Source organism: Bos grunniens, chromosome 5, assembly GCF_055505025.1.
Source record: "Bos grunniens cultivar Pamir isolate PY7600 chromosome 5, Bosgru_T2T1.0, whole genome shotgun sequence".
Lineage (NCBI taxonomy): Eukaryota > Metazoa > Chordata > Mammalia > Artiodactyla > Bovidae > Bos > Bos grunniens.
In genome coordinates this window covers 15,341,172-15,357,299 of record NC_141169.1, presented here as the reverse complement: position 1 = coordinate 15,357,299, position 16,128 = coordinate 15,341,172, and the positions used below count along the sequence as shown (strand labels likewise).

The 16,128-nt window shown below is 38.2% G+C and overlaps 1 long non-coding RNA gene across 1 annotated transcript in view; it reads right to left on the bottom strand.

Annotated features, from left to right (window-relative positions):
• Nucleotides 1-4,542: 4,542 nt before the first annotated feature.
• The window catches only part of LOC147371341 (uncharacterized), a 40,480-nt gene continuing 28,894 nt past the window's right edge, over nucleotides 4,543-16,128 (bottom strand). Inside the window, exon 3 of the long non-coding RNA XR_015164769.1 lies at nucleotides 4,543-4,620. This is a non-coding gene — a long non-coding RNA (uncharacterized LOC147371341). The remainder of the gene's footprint in view (nucleotides 4,621-16,128) is intronic.

The following is a 16,128-nucleotide window of genomic DNA, read 5'->3' as shown; positions in this document are numbered from 1 at the left end:
ATCCTTATTTCTACTGTAATGAATATCATTTTTATCTTAAGTCTTCAGAGAAAATTTCCAAATCAAACTTGAAAAAGCTGCTTTACTCTTATGTTTAAACAGAGAATGTAAAGTGGGATTCAGTTCAGTTCAGTTCAGTTCAGTCGCTCAGTCATGTCCGACTCTTTGCGACCCCATGAATTGCCGCACACCAGGCCTCCCTGTCCATCACCAACTCCTGTAGTTCACTCAGACTCATGTCCATCAAGTCAGTGATACCATCCAGCCATCTCATCCTCTGTCGTCCCCTTTTCCTTCTTCCCCCAATCCCTCTCAGCATCAGAGACTTTTCCAATGAGTCAACTCTTCTCATGAGGTGGCCAAAGTACTGGAGTTTCAGCTTTAGCATCATTCCTTCCAAAGAACACCCAGGACTGATCTCCTTTAGAATGGACTGGTTGGATCTCCTTGCAGTCCAAGGGATCTCAAGAGTCTTCTCCAACACCACAGTTCAAAAACATCAATTCTTCGGCGCTCAGCTTTCTTCACAGTCCAACTCTCACATCCATACACGACCACTGGAAAAACCATAGCCTTGACTAGATGGACCTTTGTTGGCAAGGTAATGTCTCTGCTTTTGAATATGCTATCTAGGTTGGTCATAACTTTCCTTTCAAGGAGTAGGCGTCTTTTAATTTCATGGCTGCAGTCACCATCTGAAGTGATTTTGGAGCCCAAAAAAATAAAGTCTGACACTCTTTCCACTGTTTCCCCATCTATTTCCCATGAAGTGATGGGACCAGATGCCACGATCTTCCTTTTCTGAATGTTGAGCATTAAGCCAACATTTTCACTCTCCTCTTTCACTTTCATCAAGAGGCTCTTTAGTTCCTCTTCACTTTCTGCCATAAGGGTGGTGTCATCTGCATATCTGAGGTTATTGATATTTCTCCTGGCAATCTTGATTCCAGCCTGTGCTTCTTCCAGCCCAGCATTTCTCATGATGTACTCTGCATATAAGTTAAATAAGCAGGGTGACAGTATACAGCCTTGATGTACTCCTTTTCCTATTTTGAATTGGTCTGTTGTTCCATGTCCAGTTCTTCTTCTTTTTACTTTTTCATTTTTTTTTATTTTTATATTTTTATTTCTTAATATGGTTTTGCCACACATCAACATGAATCCGCCACAGGTATTTCCTGACCTGCATATAGGTTTCTCAAGAGGCAGGTCAGGTGGTCTGGTATTCCCATCTCTTTCAGAATTTTCCACAGTTGATTGTGATCCACACAGTCAAAGGCTTTGGCATAGTCAATAAAGCAGAAATAGATGTTTTTCTGGAACTCTCTTGCTTTTTCCATGATTCCGTGGATGCTGGCAATTTGATCTCTGGTTCCTCTGCCTTTTCTAAAACCAGCTTGAACATCTGGAAATTCACGGTTCACGTATTGCGGAAGCCTGGCTTGGAGAATTTTGAGCATAACTTTACTAGCGTGTGAGATGAATGCAATTGTGCAGTAGTTTGAGTGTTCTTTGGCATTGCCTTTCTTTGGGATTGGAATGAAAACTGACCTTTTCCAGTCCTGTGGCCACTGCTGAGTTTTCCAAATGTGCTGGCATATTGGGTGCAGCACTTTCACAGTATCATCTTTTGGGATTTGAAATAGCTCAACTGGAATTCCATCACCTCCACTAGCTTTGTTCGTAGTGATGCTTTCTAAGGCCCACTTGACTTCACATTCCAGGATGTCTGGCTCTAGGTCAGTGATCACACCATTGTGATTATCTGGGTTGTGAAGATCTTTTTTGTACAGTTCTTCCGTGTATTCTTGCCACCTCTTCTTAATATCTTCTGCTTCTGTTAGGTCCATACCATTTCTGTCCTTTATCGAGCCCATCTTTGCATGAAATGTTTTCCTTGGCATCTCTAATTTTCTTGAAGAGATCTCTAGTCTTTCCCATTCTGTTGTTTTCCTCTATGTCTTTGCATTGATCCCTGAGGAAGGCTTTCTTATCTCTTCTTGCTATTCTTTGGAACTCTGTATTCAGATGCTTATATCTTTCCTTTTCTCCTTTGCTTTTCACTTCTCTTCTCTTCACAGCTATTTGTAAGGCCTCCCCAGACAGGCATTTTGCTTTTTTGCATTTCTTTTCTATGGGGATGGTCTTGATCCCTGTCTCCTGTACAATGTCACGAACCTCATTCCATAGTTCATCAGGCACTCTATCTATCAGATCTAGGCCCTTAAATCTATTTCTCACTGACACTGTATAATCATAAGGGATTTGATTTAGGTCATACCTGAATGTTCTAGTGGTTTTCCCTACTTTCTTCAATTTAAGTCTGAATTTGGCAATAAGGAGTTCATGGTCTGAGCCACAGTCAGCTCCTGGTCTTGTTTTTGCTGACTGTATAGAGCTTCTCCATCTTTGGCTGCAAAGAATATAATCAATCTGATTTCTGTGTGGATTAATATCTGTTAAAATAATATTATGCAAATTCTATGTTAAATAAAATGAATAATTGCATCTTACTACCCTAATTTAAGCCATTTAATTAATTAGACTAACATATAGAGAAACTTTTTTTTCATTTTTTAAAAAGGCAAAAATTATGAAATGATTATCTTAAAGGTACAGCTTATAATAGTAGAAAAGCATTTTTGGCCACAGCCCAACATTAAATTGTTAAAATAACAAAATAAAGCACATTGAACAGAAATAACTTTGAATCTCAAATCTTAACGCTAGTCTCCATTTTGTCTTAATGCTATTAAACTAACATTTTTAATTATCTGTCAGCAGTATTTTCTGGCTATAAAATGTAAGCAGCTCCAAAGGTGGCAATATAAAAAAATATATATTACACTGTTTTGAAGAAGTCCTGTTTTAAAAAATAAATTTAATATCTCAGAATCATTAAAATTAGTTGAAATTGAAATTTTGTCACATTAAAGTGAAACTGTCCTTTTAACAAGTAAGAACACTTTTCCTGTGTGTTTTTATATGTGTGTGTATAAGTTTTAAATATATTTATACATTATCCCTCTGTCCCTAAAAAAATATTATTTATTTTTTGGAAACAAAATGCCTTTATATTTGATTTTGTACTCACAAATTTTGTTTGATAATTGTGAGCTATATGGAAAATAATCAGCAATACAGTTTTTAAATAAAGTTCTAAAACCATTATTATCAAGATGCATATCATATAGCATAGCAGTGAAATCAGACAGTATCTATTAATTGTATCATACAGTCACAAACAAATTTACATATTTCCTGTAAAAAGCAACATATTTTTCTTCTACTTTTTTATTTAAGTTATTATGTTCAAATAAAGTTAAGGCAATTTATAATTTATGCTCTCTTGACATACTTTAAGGATTTAGAACCACCTTCTATAAAGTGTATTCTTTTAAAAACGTATATATTTCTAGAATTGCTTTATTATCTGAATTATTAGAAGGACAGAAAAATGTTGGGTTTTTTGTAAAAATAATTTTCACTTCCATAAAAGAAATGTAAATGTAGCACATTTTGACCCTCTGGTCCTAAAGGATAGGGAGTCTTCATCTTTATTCTCAATATGCATTATCGTTTATAGTTGTTGTTTTCAAAATGCTTAAAGTAGGAAGAAAGGGAGAGAGAAAGGAAGGGAATGAAGAAAGGAAAGGAAAAAAAAGAGAGAGAAGGAAGGAAAGCAGGAGGGAAGGAAGAGAGAAATGTAGGAGGGAAGGAAAAAGCTGGCTTAAAACTCAACTTTTAAAAAACTAAGTGCCATCCGGTCCCATTACTTTATAGCAAATAGACAGGGAAAAAATGTAAACAGTGACAGACTTTTTTTTCTTGGTTCCCAAAAGCATTGCAGCTGGTGATTGCGGCCATGAAATTAAAAGACGCTTGTTCCTTGTAAGGAAAGCTATGACCAACCTAGACAGCATATTAAAAAGCAGAGACATCAGTTTGCCAACAAAAGTCTGTATAGTTTAAAATGTTTTTCCAGTAGTCATATACAGATGTGAGTTGGACCATAAAGAAGGCCAAGCACCGAAGAACTGATGTTTTTGAACTCTGGTGTTGGAGAATACTTTTGAGGGCCCCTTGGACAGCAAGGAGATCACACTAGTCATTCCTAAAGGAAACCAGTCCTGAATATTCACTGGAAGGACTGATGCTAAAGCTGAAGCTCCAGTACTCTGAGCACATGATGTGAAGAGCCGACTCACTGGAAAAGACATCAATGCTGGGAAAGATTGAGGGCAGGAGGAGGAGGGGATGACAGACGATGAGATGGTTGAATGGCATTACTGACTCAATGGACATGAATTTGAGCAAACTAGGAGCTAATGGACAGTGAAGCCTGGTGTGCTGTAGTCCATGGGGTCGCAAAGAGTCAAACATGACTGAGCAACTGAACAACAGGCTTGAAATATAATTCTTGTTCATCTATAGCTATTGATATTCCATTTTTTGCTCAAAATCAGGTTCAAATTTGACTGAACTCTATATATTGTCTGACTTCCAGTGGATGTAACTGCTTTGTGCACATCTTGTCTAAACTTACCCCTGTGTAGATAGAATTCATTCTGAAGCAGGCTTTCCCAGTTATTAAAGACAGCAATTTCAAGTTTACAACATCTATGAAGAAAGAGAGAGTAAAGGGTAAGGGGTGGGGAGGAGAAGAGAGAGAGAGAGATGTTCTCTGCACTCCCTCTTAGAATCTGTATCAAACCCTAAAAACAAAATCAGCTAGTTAAAGGAATGAAGTATTTTTGTTGTTGATCTGATCTTGCACTCAAACTCTGTGGTACCAGAAACACATGGTATAAAAAATGGTCCTTTTTCGCAAAGAAATTTATACTTTCTAGAGTAAAAGAGCCAGATACTTACTATATATCACATTCCTAAAAACAATTCAGTGTAGGGCAAAAGAAGGCAATGAAGAAATATGAGCTTAATAGATGAATAAATAAAGGAATGGATTTCTATTACTATAAATAATTGCTTTATAATATCAAAATAGATGAATAAATAAAGGAGTGGATTTCTATTACTATAAATAAATGTTTCATAATATCAAGCATACATTAAGCTGAAAAGGACATATCTTAGAATTATACGAACCATACCATAAGAATGTTTGAACATTTCAAACCATTTAGAAATCTTAAATTCGTTTCATATAAATGCCAAATAATAGGATATGAATATTAAACTAATTTTAGTCAACTATGGCTTTAATCCTTTCTAAAATTTGGTTGAACTTTCTGAACTTATACTAATTTGCCTAGAAGAAATGACTTGTATTTTAAAATAATTGTGTATCAGATTTTTTAGGTTGTGTTTATGCCTTAATTAAAAAAATTAAAGATATTTCTAAACTGAAAAAAGTATCAGCACAATCTGACAAACAAAATATCACTCTATTTTAAGTCTATGTTATGTATATTGCAGTAATATTTTTCACTTCCTCATGTGGTCAATTATTTCAAATGTAACATACAATATAAATGATATAAACATGGAAAGATACTGTATGGATAGATTGTTTTACTTGGTTTTATGGTGTGCTCATTTGATCAGTTTGCATTTTTGATTATACAAAGTATTCTACAAACCCTAACATTCTTAGCAATGGATTTTAAGTACATGATTTAAGAGTTGCCTGATTTTCAAAATTAAAATTACAACTGTATTTGCCAATTTTTTGATGTTGTATCAGGAAGGATATCATACTTTCACCATGTTTATAAATATTTTCCATATTTCCAGCATCGATGTATAGAGAACACATTTGGCTGCTTTAGTACAATACTGGATTAAGGCCCTAGCAGTAGGTGCAGCCGTGAAGAGATACCCCACGCCAAAGGTAAGAGAAACCCAAGTAAGACGGTTGGTGTTGCAAGAGGGCATCATAGGGCAGACACACTGAAACCATACTCACAGAAAACTAGTCAATCTAATCACACTAGGACCACAGCCTTGTCTAACTCAATGAAATTAAGCCATGCCCATGGGGCAACCCAAGACGGGCGGGTCATGGTGGAGAGATCTGACAGAATGTGGTCCACTGGAGAAGGGAATGACAAACCACTTCAGTATTCTTGCCTTGAGAAACCCGTGAACAGTATGAAAAGGCAAAATGATAGGATACTGAAAGAGGAGCTCCCCAGGTCAGTAGGTGCCCAATATGCTACTGGAGATCAGTGGAGAAATGACTCCAGAAAGAATGAAGGGATGGAGTCAAAGCAAAAAGAATACCCAGCTGTGGATGTGACTGGTGATAGAAGCAAGGTCCGATGCTGTAAAGAGCAATATTGCATGGGAACCTGGAATGTCAGGTCCATGAATCAAGGCAAATTGGAAGTGGTCAAACAAGAGACGGCAAGAGTGAATGTCGACATTCTAGGAATCAGCGAACTGAAATGCACTGGAATGGGTGAATTTAACTCAGATGACCATTATATCTACTACTGTGGGCAGGAATCCCTCAGAAGAAATGGAGAGGCCATCATGGTCAACAAAAGAGTCCGAAATGCAGTACTTGGATGCAATCTCAAAAACGACAGAATGATCTCTGTTTCTTTCCAAGGCAAACCATTCAATATCACAGTAATCCAAGTCTATGCCCCAACCAGTAACGCTGAAGAAGCTGAAGTTGAATGGTTCTATGAAGACCTACAAGACCTTTTAGAACTAATACCCCAAAAAGATGTCCTTTTCACTATAGGGGACTGGAATGCAAAAGTAGGAAGTCAAGAAACACCTGGAGTAACAGGCAAATTTGGCCTTGGAATACGGAATGAAGCAGGGCAAAGACTAATAGAGTTTTGCTAAGAAAATGTACTGGTCATAACAAACACCCTCTTCCAACAACACAAGAGAAGACTCTATACATGGACATCAGCAGATGGTCAACACGGAAATCAGATTGATTATATTCTTTGCAGCCAAAGATGGAGAAGCTCTATACAGTCAGCAAAAATAAGACCAGGAGCTGACTGTGGCTCAGATCATGAGCTCCTTATTTTGAAATTCAGACTTAAATTGAAGAAAGTAGGGAAAACCACTAGACTATTCAGGTATGACCTAAATCAAATCCCTTATGATTATACAGTGTCAGTGAGAAATAGATTTAAAGGCCTAGATCTGATAGATAGAGTGTCTGATGAACTATGGAATGAGGTTCGTGACATTCTACAGGAGACAGGGATCAAGACCATCCCCATAGAAAAGAAATGCAAAAAAGCAAAATGCCTGTCTGGGGAGGCCTTACAAATAGCTGTGAAAAGAAGAGAAGCGAAAAGCAAAGGAGAAAAGGAAAGATATAAGCATCTGAATAAAGAGTTCCAAAGAATAGCAAGAAGAGATAAGCAAGCCTTCTTCAGCAATCAATGCAAAGAAAGAGAGGAAAACAACAGAATGGGAAAGCCTAGAAATCTCTTCAAGAAAATTAGAGATACCAAGGGAATATTTCATGCAAAGATGGGCTCGATAAAGGACAGAAATGGTATGGACCTAACAGAAGCAGAAGATATTAAGAGATGGCAAGAATACACAGAAGAACTGTACAAAAAAGATCTTCACGACCCAGATAATCACGATGGTGTGATCACTGACCTAGAGCCAGACATCCTGGAATGTGAAGTCAAGTGGGCCTTAGAAAGCATCACTACGAACAAAGCTAGTGGAGGTGATGGAATGCCAATTGAGCTATTTCAAATCCTGAAAGATATGCTGTGAAAGTGCTGTACTCAATATGCCAGCAAATTTGGAAAACTCAGCAGTGGCCACAGGACTGGAAAGGGTCAGTTTTCATTCCAATCCCAAAGAAAGGCAATGCCAAAGAATGCTCAAACTACTGCACAATTGCACTCATCTCACATGCTAGTAAAGTAATGCTCAAACTTCTCCAAGCCAGGCTTCAGCAATATGTTAAGTGTGAACTTCCTGATGTTCAATCTGGTTTTAGAAAATGCAGAGGAACCAGAGACCAAATTGCCAACAACCGCTGGATCATGGAAAAAGCAAGAGAGTTCCAGAAAAACATCTATTTCTGCTTTATTGACTATGCCAAAGCCTTTGACTGTGTGGATCACAATCAACTGTGGAAAATTCTGAAAGAGATGGGAATGCCAGACCACCTGATCTGCCTCTTGAGAAATCTGTATGCAGGTCAGGAAGCAACAGTTAGAACTGGACGTGGAACAACAGACTGGTTCCAAATAGGAAAAGGAATACGTCAAGGCTGTATATTGTCACCCTGCTTATTTAACTTATATGCAGAGTACATCATGAGAAACGCTGGGCTGGAAGAAACGCAAGCTGGAATCAAGATTGCCAGGAGAAATATCAATAACCTCAGATATGCAGATGACACCACCCTTATGGCAGAAAGTGAAGAGGAACTAAAAAGCCTCTTGATGAAAGTGAAAGTGGAGAGTGAAAAAGTTGGCTTAAAGCTCAACACTCAGAAAACAAAGATCATGGCATCTGGTCCCATCACTTCATGGGAAATAGATGGGGAAACAGTAGAAACACTGTCAGACTTTATTTTTTGGCGCTCCAAAATCACTACAGATGGTGACTGCAACCATGAAATTAAAAGACGCTTATTCCTTGGAAGGAAAGTTATGACCAACCCAGATAGCATATTCAAAAGCAGAGACAAAGTTTCGTCTAGTCAAGGTTATGGTTTCTCCTGTGGTCATGTATGGATATGAGATTTGGACTGTTGAAGAAGGCTGAGCGCTGAAGAATTGATGCTGTTGAACTGTGGTGTTGGAGAAGACTCTTGAGAGTCCCTTGGACTGCAAGGAGATCCAACCAGTCCATTTTGAAGGTGATCAGCCCTGGGATTTCTTTGGAAGGAATGATGCTAAAGCTGAAACTCCAGTACTTTGGCCACCTCATGCGAAGAGTTGACTCATTGGAAAAGACTCTGATGCTGGGACGGATTGGGGGCAGGAGGAGAAGGGGACGACAGAGGATGAGATGGCTGGATGCCATCACTGACTTGATGGATGTGAGTCTGGGTGAACTCCGGGAGTTGATGATGGACAGGGAGGCCTGGCGTGCTGTGATTCATGGGGTTGCAAAGAAGTCTGACACAACTGAACGACTGAACTGAACTAAACTGAGTAGGTCATGTAAATATGTTTGGAGATCTTCACTACAAATAACCATGGCAAAAGGCACTAGGCAAGTATTGTTAATAAATCTATCTTTTAATTTATACCAGACTTGACAACAAATTTATAACAATGTTTCTCCACATCCCTTATCCCTGGGTAGTTATTATTCACCTAATTTGTTTTCATCAAATATCATTCACAAAGTCAGTGGCTCAACTGGTGAAGAAGCCATAGGAGACACAAGAGGCTTGGGTTTGATTCCTGGGTTTGCAAGATCCCCTAGAGAAGGGAATGACTACCCACTCGGGTATTCTTGCTTGGAAAATTCCATGAACAGAGGAGACTGGTGAACTTCAGTCTATAGGGTCACAAAGAGTCAGACATGACTGAGCTCACATGCACACATGCATATATTTCTAATGGACAATGCATATTCCAACCAGAGTGACTCTGATGTATTTGCAGCGTGGATATGGAGACCTATGTTGGTATATAAGATGTGTACTTTCTAATACTGACTTAAAAGCTGGTAACAAGGTTGGATATTATATCAATCTTTTACTGTTGTGTTTTTCAGATAAATAATATCTCCATGTTGCACCATCTATAAACATCTGTGTATAAAATTGTCCAGTGTCCAGATTTAGGCAGTAACAGTATTGAGGATTGGATCATAAAATCACTCTAGTTGAGGTTTAGAACATGAGGTTAGGAACACAGAGTATGCAAGAGGTCTTCTTGGAATTGACTGATAAAGGATGAGAATTGAAGATGCAAATGAAGGAAGCTTTAGAGGTCATGATATTAACACAGTACAGAATCACAGGATCCAGACGGTACTTAGTACTATTATGTTGATTAGTGAAACTGGCTTTTTAACACAGTCCTCTGTTTTCATTTCCAACCACACGTTCACTGTCACAAAACATTGCTTTCAATTCCAAGAACACAGATGACTACTTTTAAAGGTAGAAGGTGTCCTGATATTTGCTATTCCTTTATCATAGGTCCATATGTGTCCTTTGGTGAGTTAAAAGTATATTAAAAGTTATAATTTCTACCAGCTTTATAAATAAGTTTCCAAACTAAACTAGTGTGGAATAAATCACCTCCAAGTTTATTTTAGAGCTGACTCCTCTGTCTTTATGATTTGGTGCTGATGACACTGCTACTCAACTATAGCTTTTGTATGTTACTAGTATCCTAATTTTATTTATTTATATTTTTAAAAATTAGCCTATGACTTAGGAACATTAGGATTTCTTTTTCCAAATTTTAAAATGCGCAGACCTTCAGGACATAATTCTTCCTTAAAATGTATCTTCCCCATTCTCATACAGACAAATCACTGTGATGACTAGAGAAGCTTTCTGGCATATAAATAAATATTCTAATTTAATCATTATTTTTATTTTATTTTTTTGCCAGGATGACTTAATGAGAATAAAAATATTTCTCAATGACAGGTAAATTACCCAAATATTAATAAATAATTCAAATAATATCCAGCAATCATTATGGATATTATGATTTCTCAAAAGTTAGATACACAAACCTGGACCGATGTGTTATTTCAGTGAGGTTGAAATGTGATACACTGAGACACGCCAATAGACAGGGAGCGCCAGTATGAACTTTCATTGTAATATTACTGAATTCTTTACATTTCCCTTTCCATCTGAAATAATTGGTACCTGACCTGAAATGCCATTTACAGTATCCATATCACTTTCTAATAAATAGAAATGTTTCCCTTTTAAAATAACCAATTTTCTTTGTCAGATTGAGTCTCCACCATTTAAAAATGCATAAGTTTCATATAGTTAACTAGTAATTACTCTATTGGGAAAAAAGATACATAGTTCCCGGACCTGGAGGTGTGAATGAAAGTTAGATAAATGTTGATAGTTTTAAAAAGTGGTTCCAAGCGAAAATATAATAAAAGAGTCAGCTGTCTATAACATATTTCAATGTCGAGGTTGTGAGCTTAAAAAATAAGTTAGCTATACTGAGATCATATCCTTTGAGGTGTGCTTCCTGTTTTGAAGAGTAATCTTAATGTATTAATGTAGTTTTAACATAAATCTAATATAACATCATGGATTAGTTTGTGCTAGGAAAATCTGACCAATTAGTTCTTATTGAGAGGCAAACTGTAGATTCTTAAAAAACATTTCCATTTGGCACAAACCAAAAAAAAAAAAAAAACCCAGTAACTTTTAAAATGGCCAAATTAAACTCATTTTAATTAATTAATATTTATGAACAACTACTATCACCAATACTGTGAGAGATAAAATGGAAATATAAATGAATGTTATGTCTCTTATCTCAAAGTGCTCCAGCCAGGTAGAGACAGAATGAAATCAGCAAACATTTAACATGTAACCAAAGGAAATGCAAAAAGAAAACTTTCTAAAATTTTATTTTGTATTGAGGAAACATTTTCTTGAAACATTATGTAAGTTTCACGTGTACAATATTCTATTTCTACTTCTTTATACACTAGAGTGCTCACCACCAAAAAAGTAACAAAGGAAAACTTAAATGCAATTCTGAGGGTACAATTAGCAGTGGGTAACAGGCCTCATGAGTGAACTCCAGGAGTTGGTGATGGACAGGGAGGCCTCTCGTGCTGCGATTCATAGGGTTGCAAAGAGTCGGACACGACTGAGCGACTGAACTGAACAGTTCTCAGGGAAGGCTTCACAGAATGTGGATATAAGAAGTTTTAAAGGACAGGTAGAGTTTAATAGGGAGAAGGCAATGGCAACCCACTCCAGTACTCTTGCCTGGAAAATCCCGTGGATGGAGGGGCCTGGTAGGCTACAGTCCATGGGGTCACTAGGAGTCGGACACGACTGAGCAACTTCACTTTATTTTTCACTTTCATGCATTGGAGAAAGAAATGGCAACCCACTCCAGTGTTCTTGCTTGGAGAATCCCAGGGACAGGGGAGCCCGGTGGGCTGCCATCTATGGGGTCGCACAGAGTCGGACACGACTGAAGCGACTTAGCAGCAGCAGCAGCAGAGTTTAACAGAGGGAAAAGTTGTGATGGTATTCTAGGCATGGTAAACAGCGCAAAAAATATTCCAAAGCATAAAAAATCATAGTTTGATTTTGAGGACGATATAAGAAGCTCCACATTGTTGAATCAAACAGTAGTGCAGTGCAAGGAAAATTGAGAAGGCTGATTTTAGAAAAGCAAAATGTGAAGGCAGAACATGAGAGGTAAAGGCTTGGCCTGAGTCATGAAAGGCTCTGTCCTCAGTGGCAGGGGGGAGAGGGTACTGGAGGGCTTTAAGCACAGAGAAACATAATTAGTTGTATATTCCAGAAATGCCATGTGGATATCACCATGGGGATTTCATTTCTAAATGCACATGCACATGCATGCTTAAGTCGCTCAGTCATAACCAACTCTGAGACCCCATGGACTACAACCTGCCAGGCTCGTCTGTCCATAGGATTTTTCAGGCAAGAATACTGGAGAGGGTTGCTATTTCCTTCTCCATATAAATGCACATTCTTGTGTAATTTTAAGGCAAAAAAAAAATAAATAAATAAAGATATTACACAATCAAAATCATAGAATGCTCAAAATAGGGAACTGATTAAGCTAAGTTTTACTGAATATGGGGCTTCCCTGGAGAAGGCAATGGCACTCCACTCCAGTACTCTTGCCTGGAAAATCCCATGGATGGAGGAGCCTGGTGGGCTGCAGTCCATGGGGTCTCTAAGAGTTGGACACGACTAAGCGACTTCACTTTCATTTTTTCACTTTCATACATTGGAGAAGGAAATGGCAACCCACTCCAGTCTTCTTGCTTGGAGAATCTCAGGGATGGGGGAGCCTGGTGGGCTGCCGTCTATGGGATCACACAGAGTTGGACACGACTGAAGTGACTTAGCAGCAGCAGCAGCAGCAGCAGCTGGTAGCTCAGTTGGTAAAGAATCTGCCTGCAGTGCAGAAGACCCAGGTTCGATCCCTGGGTCAGGAAGATCCCCTGGAGAAGGAAATGGCAAACCACTCCAGTTTCCTTGCCTGGAAAATCTCATGGACAGAGGAGCCTGGTGGGCTGAAGTTCATGGGCCACAGAGTGGGGCATGACTGAGGCTCAGTTCAGTTCAGTTCGGTCGCTCAGTCGTGTCCGACTCTTTGCAACCCCGTGAACCACAGCCCACCAGGCCTCCCTGTCCATCACCAACTCCCGGAGTTTACCCAAACTCATGTCCATTGAGTCAGTGATGCCATCAATGGTTGGTTGGACTGAGAGACTAACACAAGTGAATACTGGCTACTTAGTTTCAGAAGGAAGAAATTTTCATTCTATTTATTCTATGGAAGTTTTGCATATGTTTGCATGTCCAGGGAAATTCATACATTGCATCCTATTTTTTAAAAAAATCTTTCCATCTCTCACTAGCTGATAATTGCATTCCATTTTTAAAGCAAAGACCAGGTCTTACCTCTGAACCAAGTTATACAATACACTGTGGGGCATGGAGTTCAGTAACTGTTGAACAAATGAATGAATGAATAAATAAATCAAGTTCAAGTCAGTTGCCAGTATGTAGTAATTGAATCCAACACCCTCCTATGTTCTTCTAGCAAATATTTATTCCATGTCAAAATCGAGTGCTGCTTTTGCATCTACTCTGTATCACTACCTTGTAGTTACAGGTAGGCAAAGAACCAATGTTTGAGAATTTTGAAACATTTGTATGAAAACCAATGAGATTAGATATAAAATTATTTACCAGATTAGCATTCCAATATGTTCTCTTTTTCTGTAGAAGATAAGTAGAGCTTTAGTTAACATAAGGATGAATTTCACATAATTCTGTGTGTACCCTTAAGCACATATCTATATATTCTGGCAGGGAAAAGAGTGTCAGCACCAGGGGAAGAGCAATGGGAATAAAGCAAGTGTGCAGAGGTCTGATCTCATCAAAGGGGAGAATCTACTTAATCTTTTTTCCCCCTAAACCTACATATGGTATCCCCTTTCTGAAAGTGGCCCACAGCTCAGACTTTGATCTGCCTGTTGAATGATCTGACTAATAACTTAGCATGACAAGGGATATATTCTTTTAAATAGCAAGTGTCCCAAATAATTAGATTTTAACTTTGAACTACTATATTTGATCAATAATAATAAAGAGAAGATTCTTGATAATTTTTCTAATATTTTTTTTTTTTTGCTTATTCTACATGCATGGGTGATGGTACTTCAGTTTTTCCAGAAAAAGCTCGTGATTGGAAATAAGATAATAAAAAATAAAAATCTAAATACAATATAACTGCTGCTGCTGCCAAATAGCTTCAGTCGTAGCTTTCATTTTAATAGAAATTGCACATTTAGGAAAAATAAGACCCTAGCATTTGCTATTTGTTCCCACGGTCATTTATTTACATCACACACTTCTATTAAGTGCCCACTTTGAGTCCTGCACTACTCTACACGCTTGAGGTATACCAGTGGGCAATGCAAAGGACCTTTAGGTTCATGGGCACAAAAAGAAAAAAAGATAAACATAATAAATAATGAAATAATTACAGTTTATTAGAATGCAATAACAATAACTGCTGCTGCTGCTGCTAAGTCGCTTCAGTCGTGTCCGACTCTGTGCAGCCCCACAGACTGCAGCCCACCAGGCTCCCCCGTCCCTGGGACTCTCCAGGCAAGAACACTGGAGTGGGTTGCCATTGCCTTCTCCAATGCATGAAAGTGAAAAGTGAAAGTGAAGTCGCTCAGTCGTGTCCAATTGTTAGCGACCCCATGGACTGCAGCCTTCCAGGCTCTTCCATCCATGGAATTTGCCAGGCAAGAGTACTGGAGTGGGGTGCCATTGCCTTCTCCCATAACAATAACAATAACTAGAGCAGAGTAAAGAGACTTGAGAGTGCTGGAGCTGAAGAGTAAGACAAAATTTAAGAGAGAATTGTCAAGGATACTGGAGCAGAGGTGGTGATTAGGCCATCTGACTTGCAGATATTTGAAGTTAAGAGTGTTCCAGACAGAGGGAACAGCCACTGCGAAGTCCCCGTTAAGGGTGGAGCACACTTGAGGTATTTGAGGCAAGAAGGAAGCCAGCATGGCAGAATCGGAATGAACAAAGGGCATAGACAACGGAGACCTGTACATAAGCTTGTGCAGAGTGTTAAGAGGTGGACAGAAGATCATGGAAGACTTTGGAGAAGGAAATGGCAACCCACTCCAGTGTTCTTGCCTGGAGAATCCCATGGACAGAGGAGCCTGGTGGGCTACAGTCCACGGGGTCGCAAAGAGTCGGACACGCCTGAGCAACTTCACTTCACTTCACTTCGTATGGAATTTGACTCTACCATTAATGAAATGGGGAGCCATCTCAGTTTTTTAAAGCATAGGAGTGACAGGATCTGACTTCCATCCTCTAAGTATTATTTCAACTACTATTAGAAATGAAATATAGAGTAACAAGTCTAGTATTATGTCAACAAGTTAGGAGGCAATGGGAATAATACAGGTGAGAAATAGATGGTTTATTAATACATCAGGGAGGTAAAGCAGAGAAAATATAAGTAGTCTGTTTCTGTTAACAATGTTTTAATTTGGTCTTATAAGAACTCAGCTAGAGATGACAGTCAAAATAGTCACATAATGCTAAAACACTTACTCAAAACATTACTCAAAAGAACATTACTGCTCATTTCAGGCATATTTGCATTATCTTATACATGGATGGTGAATTGCTTGAGTATAGAGAGCAAATTCCATATATTACTCTACCATAACTGTACAAAGTACTCAGTAAACATTCTTTGATTAGTTTCCTAAATGAAGATTTGTGGAAGCTTTCTGAAAATTTCCAATTTTGTTCAGTTATCATGTTCATTAAGTCTTCTGTGATTAAAACTTATGAAATCTAACATGTTTTATGATAAGTGCTCATGGTTATTTTAATAAAATAGCATGATGACAAATGTTAATTCATTTAAATGTTTTCATCAGTTATGATATTATTGT